Consider the following 18,143-nt stretch of genomic DNA (forward strand, 5'->3'; position numbering starts at 1 on the left):
GATACTTCAGTAGAAAGAGATATGGGAAGAGATTTTATTCAGGCAAGTGGGATGGAGTGACCAAAATTATGGAGATGGAAGAGAGCAGAACAAGAATGGAGCAGAAAAAGTGGTGCAGATTTGTTGTAACCTAGAGTTAATGTGGAGGGGATCATTGTCAGAAAAGATCAGACTCATGACAATAGGGAAAATATATGTCAGCATGACAATGAATGCACTGATTACTGTATGAATATTTTGTTCTCCTTGGGAATGGAGTTATGACATACTAATAGGAGGGAAAAGGGAGGATGTTGGCTTTGGACTAATCAGTGGGTGTAGACAGTGCTAGAAGAAGTACATAGGTGGCCCATGAATAATAACAGCTGGTAATAATAGCTAGCATTTATATAGTGCTTCAGGTTTTACAAAGCACTTTATAATTATTATCTCATTTGATCCTTATAACAAACCTGAGAGGTAGGTATTATTAATATTTTTATTTTACAGATGAGGAAAATGAGGCAGGCAAAGGTTAAATGACTTGCTCAGGATCAAACTCAGGTCTTCCAGAATCCAGGACCAGCACATTTTTCACTAGGCCACCTAGCTATTTTAATGCATAGAAGACACGGGGTAGCTAGGTGGTGCAGTAGATAGAACACAGGTCCTGGACTCAGGGGGAACTGAGTTCAAATCCAGCCTCAGACACATCACATTTACCAAATGGGTCACCGTGGGCAAGTCACTTAACCCCATTGCCTAACCCCTTCCCCCCAAAATACATAGAAGACAAACTAAGATACCAGTCAGGTGGGCAAGGGGATACTTAGCCCAGTTTATAACTACCTAGACTGGGGATCTCAGATGAAGATTTCCATGCTTTGTATCCTTTTGGACAATTTTGTAATCAATTTAAGTAATCATCTTTCTAAAAGAATACATTTGTTTTTGAGTGTGACTTTTCAAGAAAGAAGGGCATATCTAGATATCCAAAAGCCTTTTGGTGTTAACACACAATGATGATGCACACCCAAAATGCTGTATAGCACCACGTTTGTGGCAGCAAACAATGAGAAACTGGTTGAGTCCCCATTGGCTGGGAAATAACTAAAAGAACTGTAATATATGAGTGTAGTGAAATATTATTGTATAGTAAGAAATTAATATGCATATTTCAGAAAAATACATACATATTTATATGAACTGATGGGAGATAGAATAATCATAGCCATATGAACTATGTACCCAATGAAAATATAAGTGAAAAAAGTCACTAAGAAAAGATGAACTCTGAGTAGATTAAAAAAAAATGATTGCTGACTATGGGTAAGGAAAAACACTTCCCTTCTCTCAACATTGAAGTGAGGGATGATGAGGACTACTTGAGCAGAATGTTGAATACATTGTAAAATATGGTCCCTGAGTTGAATGTTATTTAACTGCTTTTGTTTGTTATAAGAAATTCAAGATCATGGTGGACAGAAAGGGGAGAATGATGCTGGGAATGACTATGGTATCAAAGCAAGAAGCATCAGTAATAAGTTTTTTTTTTTTAAAGAAAACAATTAATCATGTCGGGAAGAAGATAAAACCCCAGGAAGAATGACATCTGTCTGCTCTTTTTAGTTTCTTCGATTTCTGTTTCTTTAGCTTTGAAAAGAGTTGGAGGATAACTTACTAATTTTCTTAAATTAAAACCAGGAAGTATTCTAAGCTCTGGAAATTAGCTTGATGCTTCCTAATACATCCACGGATAACTAGTAGAGAATCCAACTTTGTTCCATTTCTTTCAATAGTCTCTCAGCCATAGTTAGATGGAGCAGTGGACAGAGCACTGGCCCTGAAATCAAGAGGAGCTGAGTTCAAAGCCAGCCTCAGACACTTACTAGCTGTGTGACCCTGGGCAAGTCACTTAACCTCTATAGCCTCAAAAAACTTTTCCGGGGGTATTTAGGCATGAAAGTAATTGATAACACATCCAATGGAGTAAAGAAGAAATTTAAGTTGGAGCATTTAGTTTCAAATCCTGCCTCCGTCACTACACAAGCCACACAGTCTTTCTAGGTCTTCATTTCTCCACCTGCAAAGTGAGGGGGTTGGTGTAGGTTTCTTCTAAACCCCATCCTGCTCTGAATCTATGATCTTATGAAATAGTACTCTAGTGGATCTGTGATCTCATCCATTCAGGAATTGTCACAAGCAATGAAGATAGCAACCAATCTACTTCTGCCCAATCTGTGTGACTCTTTCCATGTTTTTTTCAAAAGGCTGCCATAACTCTACCCAATGTGCTGGAGGATTTTGTTGGACATATGCATTCTAAGGGTCCCAAAGGAGTACTCTGGCTATCTATCTGCCATCTTTTGCTCCCATCACTGGACCAACACATTGCTTTCAGTCATATGATTTGTTACTCTTATTCTTTTTTTGGAATTCCTTGTCAGTTACGTAGTGTAGCTTGTTCACGTCCTTCAGGTGCCTTTTCGGGGCCTTCTTTGTGATGCTCATATTTAATTCTTCAGAGGCAGTGGTGTTCCAGATCTACTAATACTTATTCAGACCAATGACTACTGCCACCACCACCACTTCCATGAAAATAGCACCTTGTGCATACAGCAAAGAGTTGCTTGAATAGTGGAAATGAATACACAGTAAGTAGTGCTGGAAGACCAATTCCACTGGTCTTCCCCAGATTTGGCTAAGCTATTCCATCTCAGGGGGCTTGAATATTCTCAGCAATGTGTCATTTTATTTTCACCGTGATGACTGTGTCTTTGGTAGCAGTGTGATTCACCTATTCCCAGAGGAAACATATATTGCCAATATCAGAAACATTTATTTGGCCACCCTTCCCTATGTGGAAAGAGGGATTTGGACTCATTATTCATGAAACACTATGAACTCCTTAGAATAGAGACGCTATCTGAATATAAAACATTGTTATTATGTAGACCAACATTAGACTGCAAGGGAAAAAAGATCCTGGTAGAAATATGATCAGAAGGAGCTCCACCCTAAAAAGCAGGGACCCTGAATTGAAAAGTGAGAGCCCCAGGTCTCTCCTGCCCATCAGACAGGGCCAGCCAGCCTTATGAACTAATTCAACTTTGGCACAGAACTGAAAAGAAGGCAGAACCTGCTCCCTAAGAAGAAGAGAATAAAGAAGAAAAAAAGCAAAACTAAAGTTGAAAAGGTCTATAGATTCCACAATGGGACTGAGACACAACTATAGGCTAGTCATTGTGCTAATTATCTTAATGGAATATAATATTTTCATAATTATAAAGTTTTATTTTAACTGAATTTTAAATAATAGTACTGATAATACATGGTAGGGAAGTGGGGAGCAAGGGAAGGGGAGAACTGAGTTAATAAGCTAGAAAGTAAAGGTTAATGAATTATTATTCAGATGGCAGAGGCCCTATGAGGTTTGTGTATAATTGACACCATTTAGGAGTGAGAGGGAATGGGGGAGATTGAAAAGGAAGAAAGATGAACTAATAGAGTGGCTAAATGGGGAATGAATGATTGAATGATGAATTGAACATCAATTATTATGTGATTCTGAGATTAGTTCAGTTTTATAAAATACCTTAATCTCCTTAGAGAAAAGGTGCTGTGTAAATGCCAAGGAAGTGTAATTATAATTAATGTAAAGCATAAACCACTTTTAAAGTCAACTGAATTCACTAGGGCCTCTTTTAAATGAACCTATCATACTGGGGTTCAGGAAGGGAAAAATTTTTAAAAACCCACCTTGGCAGCATCACTGACTTTCTCTGAAGGAAGTGCCTGTTTTATTATTTCTGTAGATGTTCCTTGTAGATATTACCATGAATAAGTCCCACACTTTTTAATACAAGTACAGGAAGGAAAAATAAAAACAAAAACATTTATTCTAAAACAAATGCTTGTAATTCTTCCCCAGCCCCCCATAGATTCACATACATAATGATGTTTCACACTCCAGACATCTTCCCTCCCCACAGAAAGAAGCAAAACCTTCTTATACACAGACAAGATCACTTAACTTTCCTCTCAGTATTCCTCCCAGCAACCAGACTTACCTAAATTCCCCAGGGAGTTAGACCTCTGTCTTTCCTCTCCTTCTCCCACCCCCAGCTCATCAGCCATGTCAGAACTCACTGGGAGAGCAGTGATAAGATAGAATTAAAAAGTTTGTGATTCACTCCTTTTGTCGTGAAAAGCAGATTCTTGGCTAATTTCTAAAATTCTTTGTGCCATGATAAAGGTTAAAATCTGGGGCTAGATCTTGACCTGTATTTTATGTGTTTGAGCATTTTGGATTTTTGTTGTTTGCTGTTGTTGATGTTGCTGCTGCTCCTGCTGGGTGTTAATTTTATATATGGAAAAAAGAAAAAATAATTTTGGTGGTATGCATCACTTCTTAATGGGATGATAAAATGAGATCCACAGTGAATTGATAAGCTAAAGGCAACTTTACCTCACCATTCTGACCACCAGAGGCTGGTTCCTAGTCATCAATGTGGACACAAATTTTGGAAGGGGCTTGTTCCAGAGAATGAAAGAGGCCCATGAAATCTGCTTGGAAATCACAGTGGTGATGCTGACAACTTACATTTATTTAACAAAGATCCTTAGAGAGTGTTCTTAGGTATAGAACCCTGGAAAGAGTATTGAATTTGGAGTCAGAAAACCTTGGTTCAAATGTTGCCTCTCACTACCTGAATAACTTTGGCAGTGCTGTGCTGACAAATGTTTAACAACCAGTTAGTTCTCCACTATGAAGTATTAAAATTGTCTCCAACACTTTCTTAAGCCTAGAAATCAAGAAAATGTTTTTGAAAGGCTCTGATTTGTAGAGTTTTCCAATTTCTGAGGCACAGTGAATAGAACACCTGGCCTGGAGTCAGGAAGACCTGAGTTCAAATTTAGCCTCACACATTTGCTAGCTCTATGATCCTGGGCAAGTCATTTAACCTGCTTGCCTCAATTTCCTCATCTATAAAATGGAGATTATAATAACATCTATCTCCCAGGGTTGTTTAGAAGTCCCAATGAGATAATAATTGTTAAGTGCTTAGTATAGTGCATGATATGTAAGTGCTATATAAATGTTTGCTATTATTATTATTATCATTATTATTATTAGCATACACTCACATTGAACATTTAACTTTCCTGAGCTGGACCAAAAACTCAGGCTCTCAGTTTCTTAATTCTAAATGAAGGCATTCTACTAGGTAACCTATAAGATCCTATCCAATTCTAACTATAATTCTTTGTTTAAGGTCCACAAAGTACTGTATTTGCATGTATTTTTTTTTCAGTCATGTACAACTCCTCATGATCCCATATGAGTTTTTCTTAGCAAAGATACTGGAGTGATTTGTCATTTCCTCCTCTAGGTCTTACAGATGAGGAAACTGAGGCAAACAGGGTTAAGTGACTTGCCCAGGATACAACTAGTAAGTGTCTGAGGCTGGATTTTAAATCAGAAAGATGTTTTCCTGACTCCAGACCCAGCACTCTATCCACTGTGTCACCTAGCTGTGCCAATGTTCCCTGTACAACATATTTATTAAGTACTCAAAGCCTCTGACTGGGCTTTGTTTGAAGTGCCGAAAACTATAAAAAATGAAAAACCAGATGGTCCCAGCTTTCAAGGATCTGAAATTGAACAGGGTAGATATGACGTGTATAGATAAACATGATATAAGGGAGAATACAATGAGGGAAAGGGCTGGTGCAGACAGAGAACCATAAGAAAATTTTGGCATGGGGCGAGAGCCATTACATTCAGATCCCAAGATAAGAGAAACTAGGGTTTGGAGGAAGAGAAAATTTTCAATAGCAGAGATGGTGAAGGGGTGCTTTCTAGTCGTGGGGGCCTGTGTGAATGAATGAAGGCAAGACAATCAGGCATCACCGGCCAACACAATACATTCAAGCTGTGTGTGCATGGAGTATGGTGGTGGGCAAAGGAATAAGATCCTTGTGAGACTGTGATAGACTAAAATAAATTTTGTTTCTGCAAAGATGTTAACTATAGTAACTAGACAAATAATATTCTGATCACATTCACAGAAGGGGAAAGGGAATTCTGGAAAGCTTTCCCACTTTCCTCCACAAATACACCTTTCTCATAAGGTCAGTGACATCTCTCTCCCAATTAGAACTTAATTTTCCCCAGACTGTGACTTTCTGTTCAGCATGTCTTAAAACAATGATGTGAGGTTTTTTTCCCCTGGTTTTTCTTTTTCATATGATTTTATAGTAAAAAAAAAATGTTGCTGGAACTTGATTTTTGTGAAACTATGCAACATTTGTCAAAATATCCCTTTTTTATGTGAAGGATTACATTTAATCCATGTGATTCCAAAGAAATGAACTAACACCAATGAGTATAAGTTAAAGGGAAATCAATTTTGACTCAATACTAGGAAGAACTTCTTAATAAATTTATTGTTGTCTTTCAGTTGCTTCATTAATGTCCAACTGTTTGTGACCCCATTTGGGGTTTTCTTGGCAAAGGTACTGAAGTGGTTTGCCATTTCCTGCTTTAGCTCATTTTACAGATGAGGAAACTGAGGCAAGCAGAGTTGGCACTTGTACAGGGTCACACAGCTAGTAAGTGTCTGAGGTCAGATCTGAACTCAGGAAGATGACTTCAGTCCCAACACTCTATCTAATACACCACCTAGTTGTTTTTTAAAAAATACGTAGAGTGATTTATTTATTAGTAATATGCTAATAATATTAATTAATAATTAGCAATTGTTTATTACTCTTAATTGATAAAGTAGTCCAATAGTGGGGTGGGTTGCCTTTGGAAGCAGTGATTTTCCATCACCAGAAGTGTTCAAGCTTGCATTACATCACCACTTGTCAGTAATGTTAGATGATAACATCATCCTTTGGACTAGATGATGTCTGAGATCATTTCTAATTCATGAATTTTATCAAGTATTTCCAAATTTTATGGACTTCTAGATCGATATAAGGTACTGTTAACCTTGTCTTGTAGTTCATTTTGAGTTTTAATCTGTCCAGAAATTTCATGAATGAGTATAAGAGTCTAAAGAAAATCTAAAGGTAGACAAAAGAATGGAATACAGCTGTCCTAGTTGAAATGCTTACGTACAGAATCCCTTTAAATGAATCTCTTCAGATTCAACTTATTAAAACTAGCACCCACACATAGTCATGACACTTTTAGAGTAATGTATCCCAGTCTGGCCACTCCATTACAGGAATGACTTTAAAATGTGCAGCAGATGGTAATTGGCAAATGACTCTAGGCTTTGGAAGATGAATGTTATGATTAGCTCGACATGGACTGCACAACTCAGAGATTAAGGAGTACATGGGCTTCTTAAAGAGGGATCCAAAGAAAAGTCAGATGCTGAGATCAAGAAGCAACCTGATCATTTCCCAAATAGCCTGGTATGCTACAAGATGTGTGTTTGGGGTGCTGAAAGTGATTACCAAAGTTGCATGTGAGTGACACTTCCTGTCTCGTCACATAAACTCTGACATGTTAAACCAAATCTAAAATAGCATAACATCTGAATATATATTGGAGACAGCTAGCAAACACATGTACAAGTGAAGGATGCCTGCAGCTTGTGTGTGTGTGTGTGTGTGTGTGTGTGTGTGTGTGTGTGTGTGTGTTCAGGGAGGAAAAAAGGGTATATTTAGCCCCACCCCCTCCCCATATGGCTTGCATAATTGACCCTAGTTGTGATCAGTATTTAAATGAATATCAGTCACTTTGCGCTCAAATCCTGGAAAGCTCTGATAACAAGAGATCACTAATGACTCATTCAGCCCAATTCAATATTTTATTGTTTATCATAATTCTTCCTTCACCATCCTTCTGCAGCTTTAGGAAGAGTCAAAAGGAGAAAACTCAAAAAAATGTATGGAGATCAACAAATCCTCCTCCTCAGTTTCTTTATGGCTCCAAGACCTGAAATTCCAAAATCCAAATCACAGAAAGGAATGCTTTGGAGACAATTTCAATGACATTTTCTGTTCCTACAAAATCATAGGCTCACAAAGAGTAAGAGCTGGGAGGGACATTAGAGATCATCTATTTCAACCCCCTTATTTTATAAATGAGAAAACTAGAGCCTAGAGACTTGCCCAAGGTCAAGGTGGAAATATTTTGAGACTTGCTTCTGTCTAAGGATTCAAACACAATTTAAAATTTTAAATCATACCCTTTCAGCAAATTCATGAATATGAACCCATCTTTCATTGAAAGTGCTGTGGAAAAGGTGTGTGAGGTACAACTCTCACAAATAATTACAAAAAAAAAAAAACCCTAATGCCAGTCTCTAAAATGCTTTGTGGAACTCCTTTTTTCCCCTGGAGGACTAAGAAGGAGGTATTTGTGGAAACAAACAAAAACATCTGAAATTTTTCAATCATTTGCCACTAACTTAGATTATACTGTAGTTTTGCTGAATACCCAGAATTCTTAGCACAGCGCATGGTACCTAGTCAGATGGTTAGCATTTGGCAAGAGAAGGCTTTGCCATGTGCAGGGCTTATGACCTGTGAAGCTTCCAGAGTCTAAAGGACACTATTCTCTTTTGTTCTTGGGAAGACCTGACTGGGAGAATGGTTATGGCGAGATCCCAAAGTTCTGTTGTGGTTCTTCCATCAATTTAGAATGAGAACTGCAGGGATGGAGACTGAAGGCTATCAGTAACCAGAATTCTAGCTTCCACTTGGAAAGCTTACTAGCCCTGGAGTTCTCTCTCTTCCTATCTCTTATGATTCCAAGAATAAAACTCTGCTCACAGAAAGGCAGGTCACTTGTCAGTGTTAAAGCCTGGACACAGGTTAGATTCTCTTATAATAAGACAAAAAAGACTTTGGAGATGATTATTTGGCAGATCCCAGAAAAATGATGGACACTGCTTTCTTGGGGATGGGAATGGACTATAGAAGATACCTGACTTGTTAAGGTCATTCCCCACCCCCACACCCATGATAAGTCATAGGACTTCACTTTTTTTTTTTGCAAATGGAAGGGAGAAAAAATCCTTTCTTTTTTATTGCATGAATTTCATCCTAAAATTATGAAAGGACTGAGGATTTAGGTACAGACAAAATGGAGCCTATACCAAAAAGCACGTGAGGCTAGGTATACCTTTATGTATATGGAAAAAGGAGGATATGATGGTTAGTATAAACCTCAAGGCATCAGACATTTCCATGGGACCAAAATATAGCTTCTTTGAAGGTCTTTTTCTTAGATTGGAGGATGGAGTGGGGGGAGAGGAAGTCTAGGAGACCAAGCAGGTATGGAATGGATACATATATGAGTACACGCGAGGCCCATCTTTTCTTCTGGGTGATTTCCCTTCTTTAGGGATTCCCTGTAGCCTCATAGCCAACTACGGTCCTAGGGTGTGGTTTACAGACCTACTTTGGGAAGGGCAGATTATGGGAACCCTGATAGTTGGGGTTGTCATAGACATTCCTGAGCCGCTTTAATTTATTGAATAGGGCAGTGACATGGTCATGCCTGCGTTTTAGGAAGACCAGTTTTACAGAAGAATGGAAGATGGATTGGATTAGGGAGACATTTAAGGCAGAAAGACCAAGAGAAGGCTACTGTAATATTCTAGATGTGAGGTAATTAGGTCTGCCACCAAGATGGTGACTGTGCACAGATGAAAATGGGTGAATGAGAAAATACATGAGATTTTATGAAGTTAAAAGAAATGCAACTTAACAACTGATTGGATAGAGGGAATGAGTATGAGAAGTAGATGGCAACTCCTGGGTGGTATTGTCTAAGAAGATGGTGTTACCCTGTGACTGAGGAAATAAAGGTTCTAGCTTCTGAACATATAAATTTATTAAGCAACACATGCCAATTGCTAACAAATCAGGACCAGACCTCCTCAGTTTAGTACTGGACCTCAAATACTGGGGGAAACAGATTTTTATATGTTAAAAACAATTAATCAAATGAGACCAATAAATTAAAAGTAAGCAATTAACCAGGATGCAAATTTAGGTAATCTGGTTTCTGTTTTGTTTTATTTAGTGTTTTATTTTTTACCCAGCTATATATATATATAAAATTTACATTCATTTTTGTAACTTTGAGTTCCAAATTCTTTTCCTTCCTCCCTTCCCATCCCTCCATTGAGAAGGCAAGGAGTTTGATATGTTATACATATGTAGACATGCGAAACATTTCCATAATATTCATGTTGTGAAAGAAAACATGGACAAAAAAATAAACAAAAAAATCAAGAAAAATAAAGAAAGTAAAACAAAAAAGCATTTTTCAATCTATGTTCAGATACCATCAGTTCTTTCTTTGAGGATGGATAGTATTTTTCATCATAAGTTCTTCTGAGCTTTTTTGCATCATTGAATTGCCGAGAACAGCTAAGTCATGCACAGCTGATCATTGCACAATATTGCTGTTACTTTGTACACAGTACAATTCACTTCGTGTCAGCTCATGTAAGTCTTTCCTGGTTTTTCTGAGAGCATACTGTTCATCATTTCCTATAGCACTTATGGCACATTATAGTATTCCATTATAATCAAATGCCACAATTTGTCCAGCCATTTCCCAACATCACCTCAATTTTCAATTATTTGTTACCAGAAGAGAGCTACTATAAATATTTTTGTACATATGGATCCTCTTCCTTTATTTTTTTTGATGTCTTTTGGGATATAGACCTAGTAGTGGTATTGCTAAGTCAAAGGGTATGATGGTGGGCATAGCTCCAAATTCCTCTCCAGAATGGTTTAATTAGTTCACAACTCCATCAACAATGCATTAGTGTCTCATTTTTCCCACAACCCCTCCACCATCCATCATTTACCTTTTCTGTCCTATTAGCCGGTCTAATAGGTGTGAGGTAGTACCTCAGAATTGTTTTAATTTGCAGTTCTCCAATCAACAGTGAGTTAGAACATTTTTTCATATGGCTATAGAAAGGTTTGATTACTTTGATTATTTCTTCTGAAAACTGTTCATATCTTTTGATCGTTTATCAATTGGGGAATGGCTCTTATTCTTATAAATGACTCAGTTCTCTATATGCTTGGTAATGAGATTTTTATCAGAGAAACTTTGTACATTTCTTTTACAGTTACTGTTGCTACTGTATTTCCCTCCATCCCATTTCTCTGCCCCCATTTATTGTATTCTCTCTCTCCTTTCACTGTATTCCTCCTCAAAAGTGTTTTGCTTCTGACTACCTCCTCCCCTAATCTGCCCTTCCTTCTATCACCCACGTTCTCTTATCCCCTACCCTAACTACTGCCTTGTAGGGTAAGATAGATTTCTATACCCAATTGAGCAATCTGATTTCTAACCCTTGTATCTGACCAAATTTCTGGTCAGCATAACCTAGGTCCTTAGTTAAGGGTCTCTAAGCAGCAGATCGAGGCAGTCCAGCTTCCCAGACACACAGGGCTAGGTTCAAAGAATGCAATAAAGTTGGTTTTTTTTTTCACAATTCGCACAACTGGATAAAGTTTTCTCACAAGACAGAAATTGGACTAGATCCATAACTGAATAGAAAGGGAACTGAGCTAGCTCTAGAATTGAGTCAATGTGGTTGGGGCCAATGTGGTTCACTCAATTCCCACTACCATTTACTGTTCTAATCCCCTCACCCTCAACAGAAATAAGGAAGTAAACAAGAGATAAGGGTTCCCAAAAATATGTACAATCTCTCTCTCTCTCTCTCTCTCTCTCTCTCTCTCTCTCTCTCTCTCTCTCTCTCTCTCTTTCTCTCTCTCCTCACATATATGTATATATATATATATGCATATATATGCATACCTTTAATTTATATTAATTTACACATATATGTGTGCATATGATATGTCTCTAATTTGTGTATATATGTAATATATATCTAAGTATCTCTTAGTTATAGATAGATAGATACACACCCCCAATTTTGCATATATATGTATATATTGTATATATATATATATATATATATATAATTTATATATATATATATATAATTTATATATACAAACACATTTCTTCAATTTTGGATGTATATACACATCTCCAATTTATGTGTATATATGTAAATGTGTGTGTGTGTGTTGTGCATGTGTAACACAGTCTACCCTAGACCTACCACCTATAGGCCAGATAGGTTATATTTCACCTCTACCCAAGGGTTCTTTGGTGCTTTTAAGGAAATTGGGCACTATCTAAGCTTTCTGCAAATGGCTTATGTTCTTTTAATCATAGGGGGTATTCCCCTGCCCCCCCAGTTGAATTTACCCACTAAAAGTCCTGTTGGCTTTTTACACAGAAATATTTACTTCAGAAGGCATAGTCACAAATATACAAACTTACCTCTCCAACACATGGGAGGCATGATTCTCCTCCATTCCTACCTCAATCTCTGGAGAAGAGAAGAGGAGAAGGGAAGAGAAAAGAACAAATATTTAGACAGTGCTTTACAAATATTATGTCTTTTGATCCTTACAACTCTGTGAGGTAGGTGCTATTATCCTCACTTTACAGTTGAGGAAACTAAGGCAAATGGTGATTAAATGACTTGCCCAGGGTCACATAACTAGTAAGTGTCTGAGGCTCAATTTGAAAGTGGGTCTTCCTGATTCCAGCACTAACTTCTCTCCACTACAGCACCCAGCTACCTCCAAGGTAAAGGAGATCAGGTTAATAGCTTTGTTTCTATAGAGCACAATCCAGTTTCAAGACCAAAACTCATTTTTGAGCTAGAGTCTAAGTCACCCTGGCTTCTCAGGGTTTCTTTGTTGAGCTAGCTGGCTATACCACCAGACTTGCAACCCTGTCTCCAGACTCAAATTCCCCAGGCCAGTGGGGATCACCTCCAGCACCTGAAACTAAGGTGGATAAATAACACACACACACACACACACACTCACACAAAACACCAGCAGGCCCATTTCTCAGAATTTGGATAAAAAAGGAGTTGGGGAAAGAGAATCTTTCCTTTTTTACTGGTTCAATTCATGTTGTCTTCACAGTAGTAAAAAGTTCAAAGGACAAAAAAAAGGAACAAAAGATCAGGACTTGTAAAGGAACAAACAGTTCAGTGTCATCAGTTTTAAAGATTCGGGTAATCAATCAAAGGAAGTTAGCCCCATCCACTTGGGGCAGCAGCAAATTCAGATTGTGCAACTTTTCAATTTCAACTGGGAAAAATGAGTGGGAAGTGCAAAGATGGAAAACTTCCTAACAATTAGAATTTCCCCAAAGTGGAATGGAATACCTAGAGAGATTATGGATTCCTACTCCGTGGAGATCTTCAAGCAAAGATTGGATGACAGCTGTTCCGGTGTGCTATTGTGGTGATTCTTTTTTTATTTGTGGATTGGACTGTGACTCTTCCAACCCCCCAATTCTGTCAAACAAATAATGTAACATTCTATGTTATATAGGTAGCCTGAAATGACAATGGCATGTTTAAGGATCTTGATTCCTAGGAACACAGAGAACTTTGCAGTTACAGAACTTGATGGTGTTTACCAATAATCAGAATATTAAAAAAAAAAAACAGTAAAGATGGAAATTAAGGTAATGCTGCTCCTACAGCTACTGTTGCTGCTGCCATCACCAATTAATTTAAACAACACTTTAAAGTTTGCAGAGAACTTTAAATATATTGTGCAACTGGACTTGTGTTCTGAGTTCTGTATTATCATGTAGCAGTGAGCAGGGAACACTGTGCTTATCCTATGCCAAGGTCAGTCCCACCACTGAAGGGCATATGCCTTATTTAAAGCAAACATATAATATAAACAAATAAACTATGTTCTTTTTTAACACTGAAATGGAAGGCACATGTACTTAGTCTTGCTGTGGTTTTAATTTATTAATATATCAAGAGTATGTGTGATGTGGTTCACTAGTCTGAAATTAAGAAAATATCTTTGTTCCTTTGGTGATCTTCCTTTTACTGTACCTAGCAAATATCTTTCTATTTTCCTCAGTTGGCACCACTTCTATGGATTGTTTTTGGTTTTATGGTGGCATAAAACAAAAAGCGTCTATGGGGAAAGATATTATATTTAGTGGCCGAGTCTTTGTGCCTTCATGTCTTAATGTTCCTGGCTTTGAGCTGTTATCTCTGGTCTTCCGCTTCCCAGTCCCTACTTTGGACTTTCCTGAATATTAGTTGGTGAAAGACAAGGTGCTATCTCTGCAAATGTTTGGTGGGCAGATCTTGAATGGTATAATATACACGAAACATAGTGAGTGGACATTTATATGGTCTTTAAGACTACTATTTATATTTCATATAAATTCTATGTGGAATGAGATTGGGCTTGCGGCTAGCTGGAAAGAAAGCCTACTTAAGGAGTAAAATAAGCAATCAAACATGTCATAATACATTGGGGAGTATCTATGTGTGCCATTTAATGCAAGCATTTCTTTCTTTGCTTGTAATCTCATGTATGAATATTGCTTTTATATAATATTGCATACATAGGACCAGAATGAACAATTCATTTAATCATCACTTATTTGGGTTTTCTCTTTACCTCCCAGTATAATATCAAATCCACCCTATAAGTAGGGAAGATATTAGTATCAACAGTTTAAAGATGGGTATCAGTAAGTGTTACAATCAGGACTTGAAAATAGTTATGATTCCAAGGTCAGTGCAATTTAAGTTTGACATCAAAAGAAAAACATCCAGATAATATAAAACTACTGCTGCTGCTGCTGCTGTTGCTGCTATTCTACTTATAAGCACAATGAAATTATTTGATCATCAGAATTAATACCAGAAAATTTAAAACAATTTAATTGCAATTTTTATTTAAATAATTCTGGGTTAGAGAGGAACCCACATAATTTCATGTCCTAATATAATTCAGAAGTTGTAAGATTGATTGGTATATGTAATTTATAGAACTAGTCATGTGACTTTGAGATTCCTCCTACTCCAATAGGTCTGTGTTTTTATTGATGTGGTTACATAAAAGAGTAAGAAAGAAGATGAAGGAAAGAAGGAGGGAAGGAAGGAAGGAAGGAAGGAAGGAAGGAAGGAAGGAAGGAAGGAAGGAAGGAAGGAAGGAAGGAAGGAAGGAAGGAAGGAAGGGGGAAGGAAGGAAGGAAGGAAGGAAGGAAGGGGGAAGGAAGGAAGGAAGGAAGGAAGGAAGGAAGGAAGGGAAGGAAGGCAAAGGTAGAAAGAAATCCTGCCCATCCTGTAACACCTTTATCCACGTCCTTCCATAAATTTGCTACAAGGGGTCCTTCCTCCCCTTGTGCTTTCCTTGAGTTATCTTGACAACTCTAGGAAATCAATGGAGTTTTCCTCCCTCCCTTTACTCTCCCCTTTTCTTCCTTCCCTCACTCCCTCCCTCTCTTCCTCCTTCATTCCCTCACTCTCTCCTTCCCTCCTTCCTTCTTTCCTTCATACTCTCCTCCTTTCCTCCCTTCCACAAATATTTATTGCTTAGAGAGGCCTTATCTTTTTGTTGAGTGTGAAATAATTTATTCCTTTTGGGAGATAGATTAATTGTAATTCCTGAGTACTAGGGAACTGAGAAAATGATTTGTAAGTCAATAGCATTAAGAGAACAGTAGTCAAACAAAGTACAAAAAGCAAATAATAAGAACCACATAAAATGCAATGGCTATATAGAATAAATTCATCAGGGGTAATAATCCTATTTTCATTGCAGCACCCCCATAGAGCCTGGTATTCCACAGGAAGTGGGCACTCAATTCATGTTGTTGACAGACTGATTCGGGTACCAAAATTTACTGTGAACTCATCTGCATTATATAGCATTTTAAGTGCTGGTTGTATCAGGAGTATGGCTCCTTTTCATACCTTGTGACAGATACCCAGGTTGACATTCAGCTGCCTGAAAAACCCAAGAGAATAACAGGAACCTTATTATTACCAGGATTCTGAATTCATAAAGGAACACAGTAGGTCAGGAAGCAATTTCTGAAATAAGAAACTTTGTGCATAGAATGGACTTATTCTGTTAGTTTTGCTACTCAATGAGGTATCAAATTGGAAGAATCCAAGGATAGAGGAGGTGGGAAGGGAATGGTTAGACATTTTGAACACGTGAGAACAAAAAGAAACATACTATTTGATAATTTCATTGTCTGTTTTAATGGGGGGGGTGGAGTGTGAGGGATTTGAAGAGAGAAGTAAGCAAAAATATAGCATATTAAATAATAGACAATGAACTGAGTAAGCCCCTCACAGGGATGCGACTAAAACCTGGTAAATTTTCACTTTCTGCTAGTGGGAATTTGAAACTAGCAATGCAATTCCTAATTTCTTCTCACACTTTGAACTCTTTTGTTTCTCTGCAATCATTATCTGGGAGAGGTATGACCTGCTTATTCCACAAGGTTAGTCATATAGTAAACATAATAAATGATTGCACAGAAAAATAAAATTCATGTAGAATTGTATTTAAAAATACATAGACAAAAACAAAATGGGCAGGAACACAAATTGAACACTTTTTTTTTCATTACCTTGCCATATACAATACAAATAAACTTCAATAGCAAATTATACAATATAAATTGAATTTCTTATATAAGACTGGGTTTTTTGTACTTTGAAATGTTGTTTGTTGATGAATGCTAAGCTCACAATGAAAAAAAGAAAATTTGATTGAAAAGAGATTAAAATTCAGCAAACATTGATTGAGTACCTGCTGCGTTCAAAACTTTATGCTGGGTATTTCAGGTAGAATGAAAAGGGAAAAAAATGAGACATAGCCCTTTCACTTAAAGACAAACTAATTTAATAGTAGAGAATATGAAATAGCGCATGATAATTTCATGAGAGAGTTACAAACAGAAGATTGTGGGACCTCTGTGAAAGGAGGGATCACTTTCGTCTGGGGGTTTAAGCATTAGTTGAAAGATGACGTGGTTAGTGCACTGGATCTTAAAGGACAGGTAGAATTTCATGAAGCACAGATGAATGAGAAGTTAAGAAAGGACAGCACACATCCTGAGAAGAGTTTCGTGAGCAAAGGCACAAAGACAGGAAGGCTGAGCTGACCGTGGAGGAATGTGTCTGAAATTTTGAGAAGACTCACTTGGGGTATAGAATCTGCCCTGAAGGATAGAATGAGAACAAACATGAACTCGTGCTTATGTTAGGAGCCTACGTGGTGTAGTAGAAACAGCCATGGTCTTAGAGTCACAGGACTTTGGTTTCAGTCTTAGCTCTGCCACAGCCTGGGCCTGATCAAGATTTTACCTCTCTGAATCTCAGTTTCGTTGTCAGCGTACTGAAAGGGTTGTAGCACATGACCTAAGGGACTAGGGTAACTTCCAGATATAAACCTGTCATTGTCATGATTGCTAATTGTAGAGATTAAATCTAAATCTTTGATCACATAATTATTAGGGTAATAAAAATACTCAGATTCTGGAAATCAAGCAGTACCATCAACAATTCCAATACAAGCTGAGGAGTCATTAAAACATTGTTTTGAAAGAAATGATCAATACAAGAAATCAAAGAAATGGTGGCAGAAAGACTTCTCCATCGTCTTGTTCTTGCACAATGCTTAAAACTTCTCGAATTGGGAGAAAGCCAAAGTCAGTCAAGTCACCGGGCAATATTAAGAGCTCTCTGCTTTGTTTATTACTTTGAATTTTGTGAAGATTCTCCTGTCAGACCATCCATCACAAATAGACACTGGAGAGAAGGATAGTTGTTGTTTTATTTTTTTTTTAAATTGAAATCTGTTTATTGCTCTAGGCATCTTTTACTCTCTTCTGCTGCTCTTCCCTTTATGGAGGTTCAGCTTTAGTAGCTCCATTAGTCAAAGTTCTGACTAAAAATAATGACGATCCTTTTTTTAAAAAAAGTTCTCTCGCATATTGGTGTAGCCCAAAGTTTGGGAAGTATTTCTTATTTTCTTATTTCAACTTATTTGGAGATTGGTTTGCATAGAAGGACCTTTAATGCCTATCTTCTCTTTGTTTTATTTCACGTTAAGACTCAAAAAGGGAGATTTGTAACCGGAATCAGTTTTGCAAAAAAGCAAACATATACAAAACAAAATTCATTACTTTCCCCCCAAACTCATTCTTCTTCCAAAGTTTCCTATTCCTTTTAAGGTACCATCTTTCTTACAGTCATTCAGGCTAAAGTCATCATTGATGCTTATCT

The sequence above is a fragment of the Phascolarctos cinereus genome, unplaced genomic scaffold (assembly GCF_003287225.1).
Source record: "Phascolarctos cinereus isolate Bilbo 61053 unplaced genomic scaffold, phaCin_HiC Scaffold_5;HRSCAF=322, whole genome shotgun sequence".
Lineage (NCBI taxonomy): Eukaryota > Metazoa > Chordata > Mammalia > Diprotodontia > Phascolarctidae > Phascolarctos > Phascolarctos cinereus.